Source organism: Schistocerca piceifrons, chromosome 4 (genome assembly GCF_021461385.2).
Source record: "Schistocerca piceifrons isolate TAMUIC-IGC-003096 chromosome 4, iqSchPice1.1, whole genome shotgun sequence".
Lineage (NCBI taxonomy): Eukaryota > Metazoa > Arthropoda > Insecta > Orthoptera > Acrididae > Schistocerca > Schistocerca piceifrons.
Window position 1 is genome coordinate 89,956,148 of NC_060141.1, and position 19,581 is coordinate 89,975,728.

Here is a 19,581-nt window from a genome sequence, read left to right on the forward strand (position 1 = left end):
AAAATGTTCCCAGTTGTAACTTCTTTTGCCCCACACAGTCCTCCTAGTATTAGGTTGAAAATAAAAAGAAACGAAAACGTACAACAGGCCGCCTTGTCCAAATACGCAGGGATCTAAAAGCAAAAAACAAAAAGAAAAATGAAAAATTTTAATAGAAATCAAATAATTTGGATTTTGTGATATAAAACTGGAAAAATTGTTTAGAAAAATCAAGAACAATCAAAGAACACAAGCTTGTATGTCACTATTACACACCTGTTTTGGTTTGTATTAAGTGCAGTGCTCTTAGTAAATGGATCTGTGAGTCAGAAATAAATCTTTCCTGTAGAGTTCTGTTGCACAAATGTGAATACTTACGTCTTACTGGCCCTACACAACCTATTTATCATCAAGCTAAATGTTACTCTTTAGGGCCGTACGGGATCAGCCGAGCGGTCTGATGCGCTGCAGTCACAGACTGTGCGGCTGGTCCCTGCGGAGGTTCGAGTCCTCCCTCGGGCGTGGGTGTTTTTGTTTGTCCTTAGGATAATTTAGGTTAGGTAGTGTGTAAGCTTAGGGACTGATGACCTTAGCATTTAAGTCCCATAGGATTTCACACACACACATTATTCTTTAGGTTTGAAATAACCATGCCAGTGACAATTCAGAAAAATAATTTTCAATTCTGCACAATGTCGTATCTCTGGATAGATCTTTATGGGATTTGGCTCCTACAGCAGCAGCATGCGTCTTGTTACGTGATTCCTTGCATCCATGTGTCAGCGTAAAATGGCTCCAAAAATACAAATAATTATATAATTGTGGCATTGTGATACAGTTCAAATTCATATCATTTAAGGACGCTCACAATTTAAACTGGAGTTAATTATTGTTGCCACACTGATCCTAGGAATCAAATGCAAGACAAATGTAGATGTTGTAACAGCCACGGCACCTTAAGATGGATACACTATCCACAAAATGTCATTGTTAATAATTTAAAATAATTTTTTTCTTATATACAGGGTGTTCATTTTAACTGAAGACTCTCAAATATCTTGAAAACTACACATCGGATCAAAAAAAGTTATGTTCCCTTTTCGTTTGTCTCAGAGGGGCACATTCAGCACAACCAAATTCGACCCCCTTCTCCATCCCGTACGTGGATGGCGAGGGCCAAATTTGAAACCTTCAATGGGAACTCCCGTTTTTTTTTATTTAAGGTTACTATTCTACTGCAAAATCTACATAACTTCTGTCTGAAACATTTTCTACGTTTCGCCACAGATGGCGCTGTAATCGGAGAAATAGAAATGGGTATACAATCGTAATTTATGACATGTTACTCAATGGTTCTTGAATATTCAGTGGCATATGCGACCCCAGCTCCATTCTGCGAGGGTAGGACAGGGCATTATTTCATGACTTCTAATTCTAAATCCCGCTGGAAACTTTATATTCCTCCGACATATAAAACAGGGGACTACCCAACGTGCTACTGTGGCCGCGGCTCGAAGTGAACGCCACTCTACTTCTCCAATAGAGTAAGTGTTCAGACGCCGTCAATTTCAATACACTTAGTGATCTGCTTTTCAAATGACCGTACACAGGAAAGAAGCATATCTGCAGGAATGTCAGCATAGGCATTTCTGATGCGGCCGATCATATCTTCACGGACTGTTGGTACCTGTTGATACACGTTATCTTTTAAATGTCCTGACAGAAAGAAATTCGGCGACGTCAGATCAGGGGACCTAGAGGGCCAATTAATAGGTCAACCTCTGCCGATCTACCGCCATTGTAAACACGATCTAATACCTCCCGAGCTTCAATTGCGTAGTGCGCTTGGAAACCGTCATCTTGAAACCATATACGTCGTCAAACGTCTAGAGCAAATGGTTCAAATGGCTCTGAGCACTATGGGACTTAACTACTGTGGTCATCAGTCCCCTAGAACTTAGAACTACTTAAACCTAACTAACCGAAGGACATCACACACATCCATGTCCGAGGCAGGATTCGAACCTGCGACAGTAGCGGTCGCGCGGTTCCAGACTGTAGCGCCTAGAACCGCTCGGCCACACCGGCCGGCTCGTCCAGAGCAGCATCCTGCAGTAGTACCGGTAGTCCCTATTCCAAAAACGATATTGGCGTTCTTTCAAAGCGCTGTCGGTGAAATACGAGTCAATGTGTTTGTTCCCCATGATGCCACACCATGCGTTAACCGATCAAGGACGTTGACGGTCAAGTTGCTGTAACCAGAGGGAGTTGTCTACGGTTCACACTACTGGTCGTTAAAATTGCTGCACCAAGAAGAAATACAGATGAGTAACGGGTATTCATTGGACAAATATATTATACTAGAACTGACATGTGATTACATTTTCACGCAATTTGGGTGCATAGATCCTGAGAAATCTGTACACAGAACAGCCACCTCTGACCGTAATAACGGCCTTGATACGCCTGGGTATTGAGTCAAACAGAGCTTGGATGGCGTGTACAGGTACAGCTGCCCATGCAGCTTCGACACGATACCACAGTTCATCAGAGTAGTGACTGGCGTATTGTGACGAGCCAGTTGCTCGGCCACCATTGACCAGACGTTTTCAATTGGTGAGAGATCTGGAGAATTTGCTGGCCAGGCCCACGGTCGAACATTTTCTGTATCCAGAAAGGCCCCTTACAGGACCTGCAACATGCGGTCGTGCATTATCCTGCTGAAATGTAGGGTTTCGCAGAGATCGAATGAAGGGTAGAGCCACGGGTAGTAACACATCAGAAATGTAACGTCCACTGTTCAAAGTGCCGTCAATGCGAACAAGAGGTGACCGAGACGTGTAACCAATGGCATCCCATACCATCACGCCGGGTGATACGCCAGTATGGCGATGACGAATACACCCTTCCAATGTGCGTTCACCTTCATGCCGCCAAACACGGGTGCGACCACCATGATGCTGTAAACAGAACCAGGATTCATCCGAAAAAATGACGTTTTGCCATTCGTGCTCCCCAGGTTCGTCGTTGAGTACACCATCGCAGGCGCTCCTGTCCATGATGCAACGTCAAGGGTCAACGCGGCCATGGTCTCCGAGCTGATAGTCCATGCTGCTGCAAACGTCGTCCAATTGTTCATGCAGATGGTTGTTGTCTTGCAAACGTCTCCATTTGTTGACTCAGGGATCGAGACGTGGCTGCACGATCCGTTACAGCCATGCGGATAAGATGCCTGTCATCTCGACTGCTAGTGATATGAGGCCGTTGGGATCCAGCACGGCGTTCCGTATTACCCTCCTGAACCCACCGATTCCATATTCTGCTAACAGTCATTGAATCTCGACCAACGCGAGCAGCAATGTCGCGATACGATAAACCGCAATCGCGATAGGCTACAATCCGACCTTTATCAAAGTCGGAAACGTGATGGTACGCATTTCTCCTCCTTACACGAGGCATCACAACAACGTTTCACCAGGCAACGCCGGCCAACTGCTGTTTTTGTATGAGAAATCAGTTGACAACTTTCCTCATGTCAGCACGTTGTTGGTGTCGCCACCGGCGCCAACCTTGTGCGAATGCTCTGAAAAGCTAATAATTTGCATATCACAGCATGTTCTTCCTGTAGTACGTAACCTTCGTGGTGTAGCAATTTTAATCGCCAGTAGCCTAGCTGTTGGATAGGTGACCGTCCAGCTTGCCGAGCGCTGTTGGCAAGCGTGATGCACTCAGCCCTTGTAAAGCCAACTGAGGAACTACTTAATTGGCTGAAATGGTTCAAATGGCTCTGAGCACCATGGGACTTAACATCTGTGGTCATCAGTCCCCTAGAACTTAGAACTACTTAAACCTAACTAACCTAAGGGCATCACACACACCCATGCCCGAGGCAGGAGTCGAACCTGCGCCTAGTACCGCTAGACCACCGCGGCCGGCAAACTACTTAATTGATAAATAGCGTCTCCGATCACGAGAACTGACAACGGCCAGGAGAGCAGTGTGCTGACCACGTGCCCCTCCTTATCCGCATCCAGTGATGCCTATCGGTCGAGGATGACACCGCGGTCGGCCAGTACCGTTGGGCCTTGCGAGGCCTGTTCAGTCGGAGTTTTTAGTAATACTTGTCATGCTGGTTAAAGCTACCATGGTTTGTGGATGTAGACTCATCGGGATTTAGTACCTTGGCAAAGAACGTGGGGGTCGTTTGCATTTGTTGACGTGCCCATTCACAAAACACTAACCAGCTATTGAAATAGGAGTCATAAAGCTCTTTATGTAGTGAGACTTGTCCACGCTGTATGTTACGGTTACTTTTCCAGTTAGGGTAAGTGTTCAGACGCCGTCAATTTCAATACACTTAGTGATCAGCTTTTCAAATGACCGTAGACAGGAAAGAAGCAATCTGCAGGAATGCCAGCATAGGCACTTCTGATGCGGTCGATCATGTCTTCAGGGCCTGTTGGCAGCTGCTGGTACACGTTATCTTTTAAATGTCCTGACAGAAAGAGATTCGGCGACGTCAGACTAGGCGACCTAGAGTGCCAATTAATAGGTCCACCTCTGCCAATCGATCTACTGCTCTTTCAGACAGCATCCTGTATGAGCGAACCAGTTCCGTCTTTACCTGTGGTTATTGATACTTTAGATACTTGGGTTATGAACGGCTCTGTTTAAAAAGAGTTGCTCGATGTAGACATAGGGTCGAACCACTCACGTCTGCTTTCATACCCCAAGCTAATTCGATGGAAATAGTAACCTGTCGCTGTGATCCTGCAGTCAAATAGTCTATGTGTTGCCTAGAATTGCGAATTAATAAAATACACGAAAGTAAAAAATAAAATTTAAATGAACAATTTAATTATTAAGTTCTATTGTAATGTCTGTAACAGATGTACCGATTTAGACGACACAGAATTATGGTGAGTAATGTTTATTCAAGAAAGGACATCTCAAACAAATGGGATGTGGTCCTACAATATTTAGTTAAAATTAGGACAGAAAATACCGTATCAAATGCAGTAAAGTTACGTTGAGGGTGTTATGAGAATGGGAGTAAAATTTCCAAACTAAACAATCAACAAAGATATGCGAAAACTAAGTCCATTTTGTGATCCCAATACACGAAATTTTCACCAGCTCAAAACAGTTCAGAGTTCAACATGGTGGCTTGCTAATTAACACACGCAGTACAAATAATAATAACTCTACCTGCATTTCCGTAATACAATCGAAAGGAGAGTGCTACGCTGGAGCCCATTCAGATCTGTCTAAATATCAAGTCACTTCAAAAGTTATTGTAGTGGCCATTCACCGCCCAGAGTCAATCAATTATATGGCTGAATCATGCGAATTACCATAGGCAGGTCTGCCTTCTTACAGCACTTGACATAAAGTGTCCAGAACTGTTCCCTTGAGCTCTTCACTCCAAAAATCCACGTCTCCGCTTGACTCACATAGTGTTACGCTACTGTCTGCTTTTTCAGCGGCTGAAAGCTATCCCCTACCAATAATACATCGCTCTTACGTTCTACAGACATCTTTGTCTTAACATGACCACGTCCCAGACTAAACTAATATATTCCAACAACATAAAATAAAGAAATGTTGTGAACATTTCAGAAAATCCACAGTAAATACCAACAAAGGTTTAGCCACAAATAAATAAACCAGATTTCTTACACAAGTGCTCTCATGACAAATATCAACAGATTGGCGTAAAATTTTGTTTAAGCAATTATTTAGGCATGGTTAACAGAAGCATCCCCTGGCACTCTTAACAGTACCCGTGTCGGCGAACGTAAGTGACTGACTATTTTTTAATTACCACAGTTTTTACAAGCACTTGCAATCAATATGGAAACAAAGTGTAAAGCTGTTCATCAAGTGAATACACAAGTATGACAATATGTGAGGTATTCATGTTGTATTCGTTTGCTACGTAACTGTGGAGCTTACGATGTTCTGACAACCATTTGCACGATAAAAAAGATATAAAAGACGTCATAAGTCAATAAATGAAATATATGTAGATGGGTGGCTTTCTGGGATGAGAGCAATGCCAACATCTGAGATATTGTTAGTTGAAATTCAGAGTTTCATTGTGAAATTAGACTTAGCGATAATAACTTTAACAGAGACAACGGATATGGACTTAGCAACACCTGGAAGAGTGCACTGGATAAAGAAAAATCGCAGAGGAAAACTTCCCACACTTTACCTCATGATTCAAGGGATGGCGCTGCAAGCAATGTGGGATAGAAACTACATCTGTGGAAGCAGAGGGCACCAATTCACTACGCGCCATATCGCTGTTGCTTTGACGTATTCCAGCCAATCAGAAGCCGTCCTTTGCATATAAAAGTCAGAGCCTCGCTAGTTTACCGCACCCCCACCCTGAAATACCTTGGCCTCACCCTCGACTGACACCTCACCTGGACCCCTCATGTCCAGACTGTCCAGCAGAAAGCCCATTCCCGCCTCCGCCTTCTGAAACTCCTGTCTGGCCAGACATGGGGATTGCATCCTTCTACCATCCTCCACACCTACAAATCCCTCATCCATCCTATCCTCTGTTATGCCAGCATTGCCTGGATCTCCGCCCCCGCCCGCTTTTACAAGGCCCTCCAAATCCTTGAACGCCATGCGCTCCGCCTTGCCTTCCGTATCCGCCTTCCTTCCCCCACACGGCTCCTGTATGAACTGATCCCCTTCCCCCACCTCCTCCTGTTCCTCCAACATCTCCGCATCCTTTACATTGTCTGCAGGCTTGATCCTCCCCACCCTTTGGTTTCCTCCTTCCTCTCCACCCCCCGCCCATTGCCGTGCCTCTATCGCTGTATCCCTCCACCTCCACACCCTCCATCTCCTTCATCAGGGCAATTTCCAACACCTCCCCCTCCCGGATGACGAACTTCGCCGTGACATCTACCCTTCCTTCCAACTATAACCTGGCCTTGTTCCCCCCCCCCTCCCCAGGGCCCCCTTTTTCCTCTTCCCTCCTTCTCCCAGAGCGGATTTTCCTCCTTTCCCCCCCCCCCCTCCCCTGAGACCCCGCACCCCATACTTGCCTCTTTCCTTCACACATCCCTCCCTACCTGGCCCTCTTCAGCACGGCCCCCACTTGTCTCCCCCATCTCTTCCCCTCCCTCCCTTCTTCCGGTCTCCCTCATCTCCTTGCGCCTGGCAGATCCTCTGTTTTGATCATCGTCAGTGTGCCACATCAGTGTTGTGTTTAGTGCCGTTTCTCCTGTGCGTCAAGAGGTGTGATTTTAATTGTGTACTGCCTTGAGGTTCGCCGTCAGTGTTTGTTACGTGCTACGCCATCCGTCGATACCTTTTATGCTCCAGTCATACTGTGCCTTGTGTTCTTTTAATTGTCGCAGTGTGTGGCTTTTTGTGTGTGCTACTTTTAAACAGTTTTTTATCTCCATTTTACAGTCACCCCGTTTTTTGTATATTGCCTTCCATGATGTTCCCCCTTCTTTTTATATCTATGTTCACCATCTTCTCTCCTTTGTTATTTTTTAAATGTCTTCTGTTGTTTGTTTCTATGTATTTCGGCTGAAGAGCAGCGCATATGCTGCTGCCAGCCCGCCCCGATGGGGAATTGAAATACAATAAAGAAAAAAAAATAGTTTACCACAGTCAGTTTTAGCCCTGACGACGGCGATGGAGGTAGTGGTCGAAAGCTTGGAGTTCTATCCTGAATTGACGCGGAATGTACACCGAGAGATTTTTATTCAAGAAATACGTCGCGAACGACTTGGTAGCCATAATGAAAATATTGTTTTGTCTGAGATCGCAGATGTATTCACATTTGCATTAATACTTGACTGTGAACTATTATAGATTCTCAAAGAGCTGTAAGAAGCCATATTTCAGCTTGTCTGACACTATCCCAATTCTGGTGCACCTCTTGCACGAAGGTCATGTGAGCTACAGCCGTTCAAGCTGCCAGCCTTAAGATTTACTCATTTCCGGCGGCGCGCTCCTTGTCTCTGCACCTAGGCAGTCCTGGGGTGGCTGCGCGGCGTCATCGTCCCCCGGTTCACACCCAGCCAAGCAAGTAAATTCAGCTCTCCTCTGTACCATTGCTAGGTTGCCTACACACTCGTAACGTTAGAAGGTTTTCTCATTATTGCCACAGACCCAACTCATTCATTAACATCATCAGCAATGGAAGACATCAGTTTTATTAATGCAAGAAACAAGAAAAAAGGCTTTCATCTTGAATAAAAACTCGCAGATAGTGTTATTTTAGCCTGCAAAGGATACCCAATTTAACACATTTTAATGTTTTTAAACACTTTTATATATTCTTAAAGACGAAGATCAGATGTAAATGTTAATGCTAGGCACTCTCATCTCTACGAAGAAAAAAGTATTGTCTTGAGGCAGTATTCCTTTAAAACAACCGAGATCGCTGACGCGCAAAGGTGCGGCGTCACTCGACTGGGAGCCAGGTGGTTCGAGTCCAGGTGTTGGAACACATGTTCACTATCAGGACGCTGCCGGCAAGGGCTGGAGGGAGAGTGGCGTGAAGTTCCTAGTCAGGTTTATTGTAAAAGGTCACAAACTTCGTATTATAACTGGACTGTGCTGTTCATTCAGATATACTTCCAATACTTACAGTGTTTACTGCTTTATTGCATATTCCAACCATAATTCCCTTTAGCAATCCAGTATGACTAATTACGTTGACAGAAGATTATAACGCCATTAAAACTGTCCTATTGTCCTTTTTTAAATAAAAGTTGTGGAGCACCACCTGCACAAAGTCAGCTTTGCTGATGAATGTTGTCTGAAACATGTCGACTTTTGCTCTGCCGATGGGCCGTATTCATTAATGTAAGTCTACAACAAAGACAGTTTTTAGCATGATGACAGCTAGTATTCCCTGATTTTAACCAACAGTAACAGTAAAGTACCTTTAGGCAGCACAAGCAGTGGTTAATTCTTCGCTATTACTCCATGTTGTGAAACGTCCTCTCCTGAGTACGGTATTGCGCGTCTAGTCGGAACTACCTTATGATCGAACGATTATAGCCATCAGAATAGCGCCAGCAATACCTACTGTGTTTATACACCGCCATCTTTCGACGCTAACGTGACAGCTCGCAAAAAAATATTGCCACTTTATCAAAGCAGACACCCGATGTACCGCAGCGCTACTGAGAAAAGGCACTGTCCACTGCGACAAACCAACCCAGGTGTGTCGAAACACGGGATAGCTCGCCACTTATGGATTATTTTATCGTTTTGTCTCGTATAAGTAGAATCCTTAACGATCTTTACCGTCTGTATGGAGTTAAGGAAATATGGTAAACAGCAAACTGTTATGTCTGAAATGCTTAAGGTGAGACAGCGTTTAACGCATTACAAGTCTTACGCCGCACACGTGGTCTTTTATTTTGCGGAGGATGAGCACAGGCAGAGTGCAAACAGCGGGGCTTCTGTGCTGACGTTACCTGGCACACAGCAACGTCAGTCCATGCAAAACACTTTTTTATCCGGTAGTAACTGAACGGCAAGTAGACAAAGAATCTAAACTGCTTCACTTGCTTGTGGCCTCTGTTAAGCTCTCTGTGTCCCTCCTCTGCATCAGGAACAGAAAAGGTTTGCAGAGTTTCTCACCGATAGTCACATTTTTCATTTCGACCGTCTCGTCACATAAAATGGAAGCCCGCCTGAAAAGTTGCGTCTTTATTCTGACTATTGCTCTTGGTGCAAACTTTAATCAACCGCTACAGGGATGAAAAGTCTTATCGCAATCGTTGACAAATTTTGCATCAGGTATTCGAAAGCTCACCGTTGTGTGTGTCGTCTTTCTTATAAACGCTGCACTCCAAAAGGCAACTATGGCTTATACTTTTCAAATAACAATCTGTTTTCAAATGCGTAACGAATTTCAACAAAAAGAACGTAACGCACACGACATACCTGTAGTGTAATACCGTACAGTTCAAATGGCTCTGAGCACTATGGGACTCAACTGCTGTGGTCATAAGTCCCCTAGGACTTAGAACTACTTAAACCTAACTAACCTAAGGACATCACACACATCCACGCCCGAGGCAGGATTCGAACCTGCGACCGTAGTGGTCGTGCGGTTCCAGACTGTAGCGCCTTTAACCGCTCGGCCACTCCGGCCGGCTAATACCGTACAGTGCCACCAGTGTTATTCACTACATCTTTCTAACAATACGTAATGTTCAAGACTGTGAATGATACCAAATATTCACTATGTAACTCGACAAATGTTTAACACGTGTATTATGTATGACGATTTTTTCCACTGTGTACGAACCCTGAGGATTGGTTGATGAGAAGATACGGGAAAAAAGGTCTAATGAACTTACGTCCGGAAATGCATACTTTCCATACTAGAGATCACTTATTCGAACTAATACGCGCTGTACCATGCAGCCACAGTTACAGTATGCATGGTTTCTTCCTAGAGGGTGGAACTGTTCCTCATACGTCATGCTCTAGCGCCCTCTGCTGCCATAGTAATTGCTAATGTTGTGTCCGATTCACTTCTCTTGCTAACTCACCTTGTAGTGGGTGTGATACAGCGTTCTACACAATGGTTCCGTATTCGAATCGAGAGGTTGCCGACGTGGTTTTTACTTACGGAAAGGTAACTGGTAACGGGCGTCGGACAGCAAAGTTGTATCAGGAGACCTATCCCCGCTGTCTTCAACCACAGCAATCGCTATTTGCAACAGTGTTTCGCCGTTTGCCTGAGACAGGGTGGTTTCAGGAAGCAGCAAATCATGAAGGACGTACCCGAAACGTTCGGACACCAGACTTCGAGGAAAACGTGGAAGGCGACCGCAGTGTCAATACTAGGCAGTTGGCCCGCCTATACAGGGTAAGCCACACGATCATGTGGAGCATTTACATGACAGTTGTTGCTACCCTTATCACTTACAGCGTGTGCAGAGCTTACTAGCGACAGACTTTCCAAATCGGGAGCAGTTTTGTCACTCGTTTCTTGACCAGGCAACCACGATTCCGGGATTTGTGTCTTCTATCCCATTCATAGATGAGGCCACAGGCGAAAAAAATGACGTTTTGCCATTGGTGCACCCAGGTTCGTCGTTGAGTACACCATCGCAGGCGCTCCTGTCTGTGATGCAGCGTCAAGGGTAACCGCGGCCATGGTCTCCGAGCTGATAGTCCATGCTGCTGCAAACGTCGTCGAACTGTTCGTGCAGAAGGTTGTTGTCTTGCAAACGTCGCCATCTGCTGACTCAGGGATCGAGACGTGGCTGCACGATCCGTTACAGCCATGCGGATAAGATGCCTGTAATCTCGACTGCTAGTGATATGAGGCCGTTGGGATCCAGCACGGCGTTCCGTATTACCCTCCTGAACCCACCGATTCCATATACTGCTAACAGTCATTGATTCTCGACCAACGCGAGCAGCAATGTCACGATACGATAAACGACAAATGCGATAGGCTACAATCCGACCTTTATCAAAGTCGGAAACGTGATGGTAAGCATTTCTCCTCCTTATACGAGGAATCACAACAACGTTTCACCAGGCAACGCCGGTCAACTGCTGTTTGTGTATGAGAAATCGGTTGGAAACTATCCTCATGTCAGCACATTGTTGGTGTCGCCATCGCCGCCAACCTTTTGTGAATGCTCTGAAAAGCTAATCATTTGCATATCACAGCATCTTCTTCCTCTCGGTCAAATTTCGCGTCTGTGGCACGTCATCTTCGTGGTGTTGCAATTTTAATGGCCAGTAGTGCACTAACAGAAAGTCTTCTTTATCTCCGTACATGGAGTGTAAAAAGATAGCCATAAATGTGTTATATTTTTGAGATCATATCTTGCCTTGTCAGTTATCAGCTTGTCTAGAAACTCTATAACAGTCCAAAAGGCATACAATTTTTCCTTTCCGCCGAGTAGACATTTGGAATATTTCATTTGTTTTTTCTGTAAGAAGTAGCATTACTACTCTCTGAACACTCTCGCAATATATCGTAATATCATCCTGATGGCGAGTAATACATCGCTATAATTTTGTCTATACAGGTTGTTAAAAATATTCCACGTTTTGAAAGGTGATGGTATGGATCGAAACAAGAAAAATATGTCCAGTAAAAATGGACTCTAAAATGCACACCTTAAGAACTACGAGCATTTGTTCATGTCTTCTACTGGAAGCACTTTGCTTTCCATATTTTGAGAAGTATGAGTATGGATCAAATCACGGCAAAAATGTCCATTGAACATGGGCCCTAAAATGCGCATTTTAAGAGCTACGACCAGTTGTTCATTTTCGGTACTGTGAAACACATCTCCTCTACTGCAACGTGTTTGATATTACGAACGACCAACAGAATACAGCAGCAAATTAGTAAACAGAAGAGAACACGTTATTCTGTTACTGTGAAACAGCAGGGCTTCTAATATAATCTGCTTGCTGTTACATACGACCTACAGTTGTGAGCCATCGCTAAAGGAGGTGCTCAATAAGGTGTCCATTCATAGTAAGGCACGTTTCTGTCAGACGTCTTAGGAATCCTGCATTCCCTGAAAAACTCCAAAGTGGTCACGAATGCGCTGGCAGGCATTGCAGTGATTCGTGTAGTGTTTATACAACATTAAGAGAGCTAGCATACACCAAGATTTCAAGTGTCCTGAATGAGATTTAAGCCACTGCTGAACACGTCGCTGGGATAACCACTTGCTGTTCAAAAATTCTTATTTACTGAAGCGTTTCGGACACAGCCCATCACCAGAACATGAAAAAAAAGGTCTTTGTACAAAGTATGGAGTCATGTTGTAACACCATAATTAATACTGTGAATATTTTGTACTGATTGATTATGTTTAACGTCAAGTATGTATTTTTTACTATGTAATGTCTTTGACCTATTTTAATAAAGTGGAAAGTTGTGTAAAATGTTTTCTCTTTACCACTTAAATTCTTTGTATTAATTGGAGAAAAGTAGTATTTAATTATGTTTATTTTATTTTGGCTTATTAATGTGTTTAAATGTTGGGATTTTATTAAATATGTTTTGCTTGCAACTATGTATAAGCTTGTTCATACATAGGTACTTGCATTGTATGAAATGAAAAGCAACAGTACTTCCCATCTGCAACGGAAGTGAGTTGGTGCGCTAGGAAAAGGTGGATGTGGCGCTCTGTCTGGGCACCAAGTGAGAGAGCTCAGTCAGTCGACAGCTAGCTACTGGATAGTTTTGTCCGAGCAGCAATAGAGTGAATTTCTCAAGTACCGAGGGTGGCATCCAGTACCTGGATTAATATGGAAAGGCCTCGGATGTGTGTACGGCTATAAAATGGTGCTCTATTAACGGAAAAGGCTCTAATGTTGGAAATGTTATCGCCAAGAAGAAGATAATAGAGCCAATTACATCCAGAGGAGAGACCAGTAGCCGTTATGTACTCGCCACCGATATTGTGCAATCACTTCGGCAGTTATAAGAGGTCAGAATTTTGTCAAAGCATGAACCAGTACATTTAAATGTTGCTTAATTTGCAATAATCAGGTAAATTATGTGAAACTTGTGTCCGTTCCTTGATTTGGTTCCCCTCATGATACTTCTTAGGATCCACTCCACATAAATACTGACATCCGAGTATCCTGTGTGTTAAAATGTAATGAAAATAAATGGTTGACTATTTGTACAATTCTGAATGCAAAAAGATATGTCTATATACTGTGGTTTCAATTGAAGTTAAGGGGGGAAAGTTAGCGTTGTATTTATGAAAACCTCCACAGTGATTGATTTGTTTTATTTCAAAGCGTTTGTGCTTTAAATATTGGCTGCATTAAATTCTGTTAGCGAAAATTAATGGTTGTGTTAAAGGCAATAAGACAGCGCGTTGTTTTGAAGTTAGTTAGAGTGTAAATGCACTTAAAGTCATACTTAAAATCATATAGAGGAAGTTGCCAGCATTAACTGTTTTAAAAGCCATGCAAGGTGAGTGAAATTAGTGAAAGAATAATACCAAAATTTGCATCTTACGAATTGTCTCAGAAAAATGTGTGTAGTTTGCTTTATAGTATTGGACAGTTTAAGGGTCCCCAATTTTGAGTTGCTTAAAATGAATAAACCTGCTTGAATAATGAATATATTAATTGCAGCTGAAGTAAATTTTGAATTTTGTGTACTTTGTGAGACGAAAATTGGAAATCCAATTTGAGAGCCCCCCACCAACAATTTTGCTTATTGAAGATACAGTTACTGTAACTACCCTTATCCATAAAAAAAATAGGAACAATACTACCTCTTAATGAGTGTAAAAGTCCTATTGCAAGTGACTTTTAATTATATTTTTACTATTTGGAAAGTTACTGTTGAAATAGGACTAAGTCCTTATCCATTTCTGGTTTTATATTGACTTTCATAACCTTTGGTGATCACGTAATTCATATATAACAAAGTAATTACCATTGAGAAGAAATAAGCTGTTAACTGTTTCTGTGAGAACTTGCATATACTATCTATAAATGCTAACATCACTGTACCACTTATCCGATTATAGTAGAGTTCATCGCACTTCTTTGGGAAAGAAGTAATAGTAGCTTTCCTTTATCATAACTCTATACAGATTATATAAAAGTAATGTTTCACATTACTATGCCTAATTAGGCTGCCGACTGTTTTTATTTAATTTAAGCAATATTTGTTACTTAAAACATTTCCCAAATTTCAATCTTTAGCTTTCTGGTTTCTTCTGTAACACTAAATTCAGGCTCGATAAGCCAAATCCATTAGGTAACTCAAGGTCTATTTACTAAAATCCTCCCAGCGGGTAACATTAAGTGCGTCGTAATACCATAATTCGTAACACACTGTATGATGATATAACACGTGACGCAGTATAGTGTTATATTTGGCTTTTCCTGTGTTAGGACAAAATGTTCTGTTGGGCAGTTAATGTTATAACGTGTGTCAGCTGTCAACATAATAACTCAACTGGTCGCAATGAAGGGCTGTACCCAAAACGTGTCAACAAATAAGATCTTTTTGAACGGCAAGTGACCAGTTATTCTAGCGACCTATTCAGCAGTGGCATGTCTCCTTAAGTTTACGCCATAGTCGCAGGACTCTTGCGCAACTTCATGTCGCACTTCAAGTCTATTTCAGCTCTTCCCACAACTAAAAATTCAAGGGATTAAGATTGGGGGAAAGAGCTGGACGATATACTGGAACCCGACCAATCCATTGCCGAGTAAATGTCTGTGTGAGGTGTCCTCGGACGTGTCGGAGAATATCGGCTGGTGCCCAATCATGCATGAACCATATTTTCAGTCGCTCTTGGAAAGGTGTTTAGTCTAGCAGGAGAGGCAAGTCGTCCGATAGGAACTTAACAATATTTCGCATCAGTCACCTGTTTGGTGGCAGGCCCATGTAAGGTCCCGTTAGTCTATGGTCAATAATACTTGCCCATAATTTAATTTAAAATCTGCGCCGATGCCTTGCTTCTTCATCTGTATGTGAATTTGTAGCAGCCCACACACGCTGGTTATGAAAATTGATAGTCCCATCTCGCGTCTGTCTTGTATGCGAACAGTAATTTTGTTGTCAAAAGTTGATATTCACCACACCTTTGCAACACCATTCCCAGAAGCTGCATTCTGGCAAGCTGATCTCGTGACCGAAAGGCTTGGACGCGCTGTACATAATACTGGTATAACAACTTTTCATGCAGGATCGCCCATACTAAAGCTGGCGAACCCAGATAGGTGCCGAAATTCTACAAACACTAGTTCCAGAATATTCTTCCACTCGCTGTAATACCCCCTCCTCCTCAACTGGTGCCACGACCCGTCTTTTTTGGAGCTACGGAGCCAGAGTCTGCTAGTGACAGGAAAAGACGGCTGAATAACTGTGCAGATCGTAGTCTGTAGTCTGGATTTTTGCAGCATACACGACACGGGCTCTAGAGGTTGTTCCTGTTTGCCAGACCATAACAGAAGATCACGTCTGCCATTTCCCGAGTAGAATAGTACGCTTCTATTATGCTGGTAAGTAAAATTATTTCGCAAACCTCAGTACACGTACAGGTTCCATCAGAAGTAATGTTTATGCGCTTCACATAACCAGATTGTGAACATAGTTTACAGTAAAACACTGACAGATATTTACTGCGTAATGCATCCCTGGACAAGAACAGAAGAATGTTTTCTCGTTTGTTTACTGCATTCTGTAGGTCGTTCGTAATAGCAAAGAACTTGCAGTAGAAGAGATGTATTGCACAGTAGCGCAACTGAAAAAGTGCTCATAGCTCCTAAAGAACGCTTTTTAAAGCCCATGTTTATCGTACATGTTTGTCTTGCTTTGGTCCATACTACCACCTCTCAAAATTTGGAATATTTTGTAACACCCTGTTTAAAGTATACAAGTTTGAAAGAAAAGAAAAACACTGCAACCAGCCATACCTACATAAAGACTTCTCTAAAGATAAGCTACTGGTTCACAGTGCGGGTTAGCCATATTTTCATTAATTACTGAAAATTACTGACCACAATGTATTTCACACATGTAGCTACAATTTCGTCAGCCGTAACAGCTTACTTGGCGATATATCTTAAAGTTAACGAGACGGAGACTTGTCGCTGATTATTCATGCTCCAGTCTACTAAGAAACTCTTTTTAATGGCAAAGGTTTACTGCGTAATTGGTATGAAGTGTTGAAATATATAAAAGGATAACATTCTCTCATTACAGTTTGCGGACAATACAAGCGAATTTGCGGTAGTGATAACAACAAATACCATGTACAGTAGAAAGTTCACGTTGTTCATTACTTACGTCCAAGAATATGACCCCAGCGTAAAACTACTTTTCTGTCGCCCCTGTGAAAGCGAGGAAATTTTGGTACTTCGACGCCTAATCTCGAACACCCACACAAGTAAATACTAGTTGACTGAGCAAGAGTTTTTCTCAGGCAACCACTCTGTATCACGCAAGATAAGAATGCTGAATCTCAGTATATTATCACGGATACGTAATCATTCCGGAAACCGTATCAGTACTTCAAGAGCCGAGCTCGCGGCGTACGCAGTGTGACTATCTTGCTATTGCAGGTATATTAAGCCAGATACCATTATCGTTAGACACAGCGTCTAATTACTATCCAAGCATTCGAAATGTTTGCAGATAATTCAGATTTCTATATTATTTGTTAGTTTTACTATCAGGGACTAAAAGAAAACCGTTCGACGAAATGCTGTCGGAGAATACGGTCTATAATTTTCCAGAGGTTAGCTATAGTTAATTGATGTTAATTTCATTTTAGATTACAATTAAAGCTCCTACACACGAAGACGTGCCAAAGTAGCATTTTAGTGAAACCGCACAAAGGAAATATTATTCACTGGGTTACTCATTCAAAAATCGCATTTGAATGTTGTTTGTTCGTAAGAAGATCGTGTTTAGCCTCATATAATGAGGACAGCAAATCAACTCCATCAAAAGTTCAGGAATACATGCTGCAGAAGATGAAGAGATAGCAAAATTAATGAGGATATTGATCGGGCAATTCAGTGTACATAGGGAGTTGGTAATGTAGTAGTCATGGAGGATTGGAACGCTGTAGTAGGGGAAGGAACAGAAGAGATGGTTACAGGAGAATATGGGCTTCGTAGTAGCAACCGTAGAGGAGAAAGACTAACTGATTTCTTCAACAAATATCGGCTAGTAATAGCAGATGCACTGTTCAAAAATCACGTGAGGAGGAGATATACTTGGAAAAGACTTGGAAACGTGGCAAGATTACTGAATTACGTCATGGTCGACATAAATTTCGAAATCATATACTGTTTTGAAAGGCGTACCCAGGAGCAGAGAGACTCAGACCACGATTTAGTAATGATGAAGAGTAGACTAACGGTTAAGAATCAATGTGGAAAAAATAGAATGCTGAACTGCTGGAGAATGGTGAGATGCGTTTGAAGTTCTCTAAGGCTGTAGATACTTGATAATGAATTCCACAGTAGATAGGTTAGTTAAGGAAGAATGGACATCTTCAAAAATGGCAATCACAGAATTTGTACACACAACAACAAGTGTAGGTATAAGGAAAGTAACTGCAAACAGACCTTGGGGAAAAACATGAATACAGTAAAATAAGTCACTTGAGAATAAAATAAATCGGAAATGTACGGAAGCCAAGGTGAAAAGCTGCAGGAATAATGTGAAGAAATCGAAAAAGAGATTATCGTCGGGAAGAGTGATTCTGCACATAGAATAGTGTATACGATCTTCGGCGAAATTAAAAGCAAGGACATCAACATTAAGAGTGCAATGGGAACTCCGCTGTTAAACGCGGAACAGAGAGTGGATAGCTGGGAAGAGTACGTTGAACATCTCTGATGACGGGATAGAAGCAGAAATTGGAGTCGATATGGAGGAGATAGGGGATCCAGAATTAGAGTTTGAATTTAAAAGAGCTCTGGAAGACTAGAGTTCAAGTAATGCGGAAGGGGTAGGTGACATTGCCGGCCGTTGTGGCCGAGCGGTTCTAGGCGCTTCAGTCCGGTACCGCGCGACTGCTACGGTCGCAGGTTCGAGTCCTGCCTTGGGCATGGATGTGTGTCATGTCCTTAGGTAGTTAGGTTTAAGCAGTTCTAAGTTCTAGGGGGCTGATAACCTCAGATGTTAAGTCCCATAGTGCTCAGAGCCATTCTTAGGTGACTGATGACCATAGATGTTGAGTCCCATAGTGCTCAGGGAGCCATTCTTAGGTGACATTCATCCGAATTTCTGAAACCATTGAGGAAAGTGACAACCAAACGAATATTCAGGTTTTTGTGTAGAATCTATGAGATTGGCGACGTATCATCAAACTTTCGGAGAAACATCATCCACACAATTCCGAAGACAGCAAGAGCTGAAGAGCTATCCTAAAATCAGCTTAATATCTCATGCATTCGTGTTGCTGACAAGAATAAAACACAAAAGAATAGAAAAGAAAACTGAAGATCTATTAGATGACGATCAATTTAGCTTTAGAAAAGGTAAAGGACCACAAAGGCAGTTCTGAAGTTGCGCTTGATAATGGAATCAAAATTTAAGAACATTCATCAGACATTCATAGGACTTGTCGGCTACAAAATGATTCTACAATGTAAAATGGTACAAGATTTTCGAAATTTTGAGAAAAATAGGAGTATGCTATAGGAATAGATGGGTAATATAAAATATGTACAAGATCAAAGGGATCGAAAAGAATGAAAGACCAAGAACAAAGAGGTCGGATTAAAAAGGGTGTAAGACAGGGATGCAGTTTTTTCACTGTCGCTGTTCAATCTATACATCGAAGATTCAATGACAGAAATAAGAGAAATGTTCAAGAGTGGGATTAAAATTAAGGGTGAAAGGACATCGGTGATGAGATTTGCTGGTGGCACTGCTATCCTTAGTAAAAGTGAAAAAGAGTTAGAGGACCTGTTGAATGGAATGGTCTAATTAGTAGAAAATAGTTTGAGAGTTGAGCAAAGAAAGATGAAAATAATGAGGAGAAGCAGAAATGAGATTAGAGATAAATTTAACATCGAAATTGGGGCCAAGTAGAGTAGATGAAATGAAAGAATGCCGCTCCC

General features: G+C 42.5%; 1 protein-coding gene across 1 annotated transcript in view; it reads right to left on the bottom strand.

The window, feature by feature from the left end:
* The window catches only part of LOC124796423 (H(+)/Cl(-) exchange transporter 4), a 395,803-nt gene that overhangs the window by 304,683 nt on the left and 71,539 nt on the right, over positions 1 to 19,581 (bottom strand). The window lies entirely within an intron of this gene.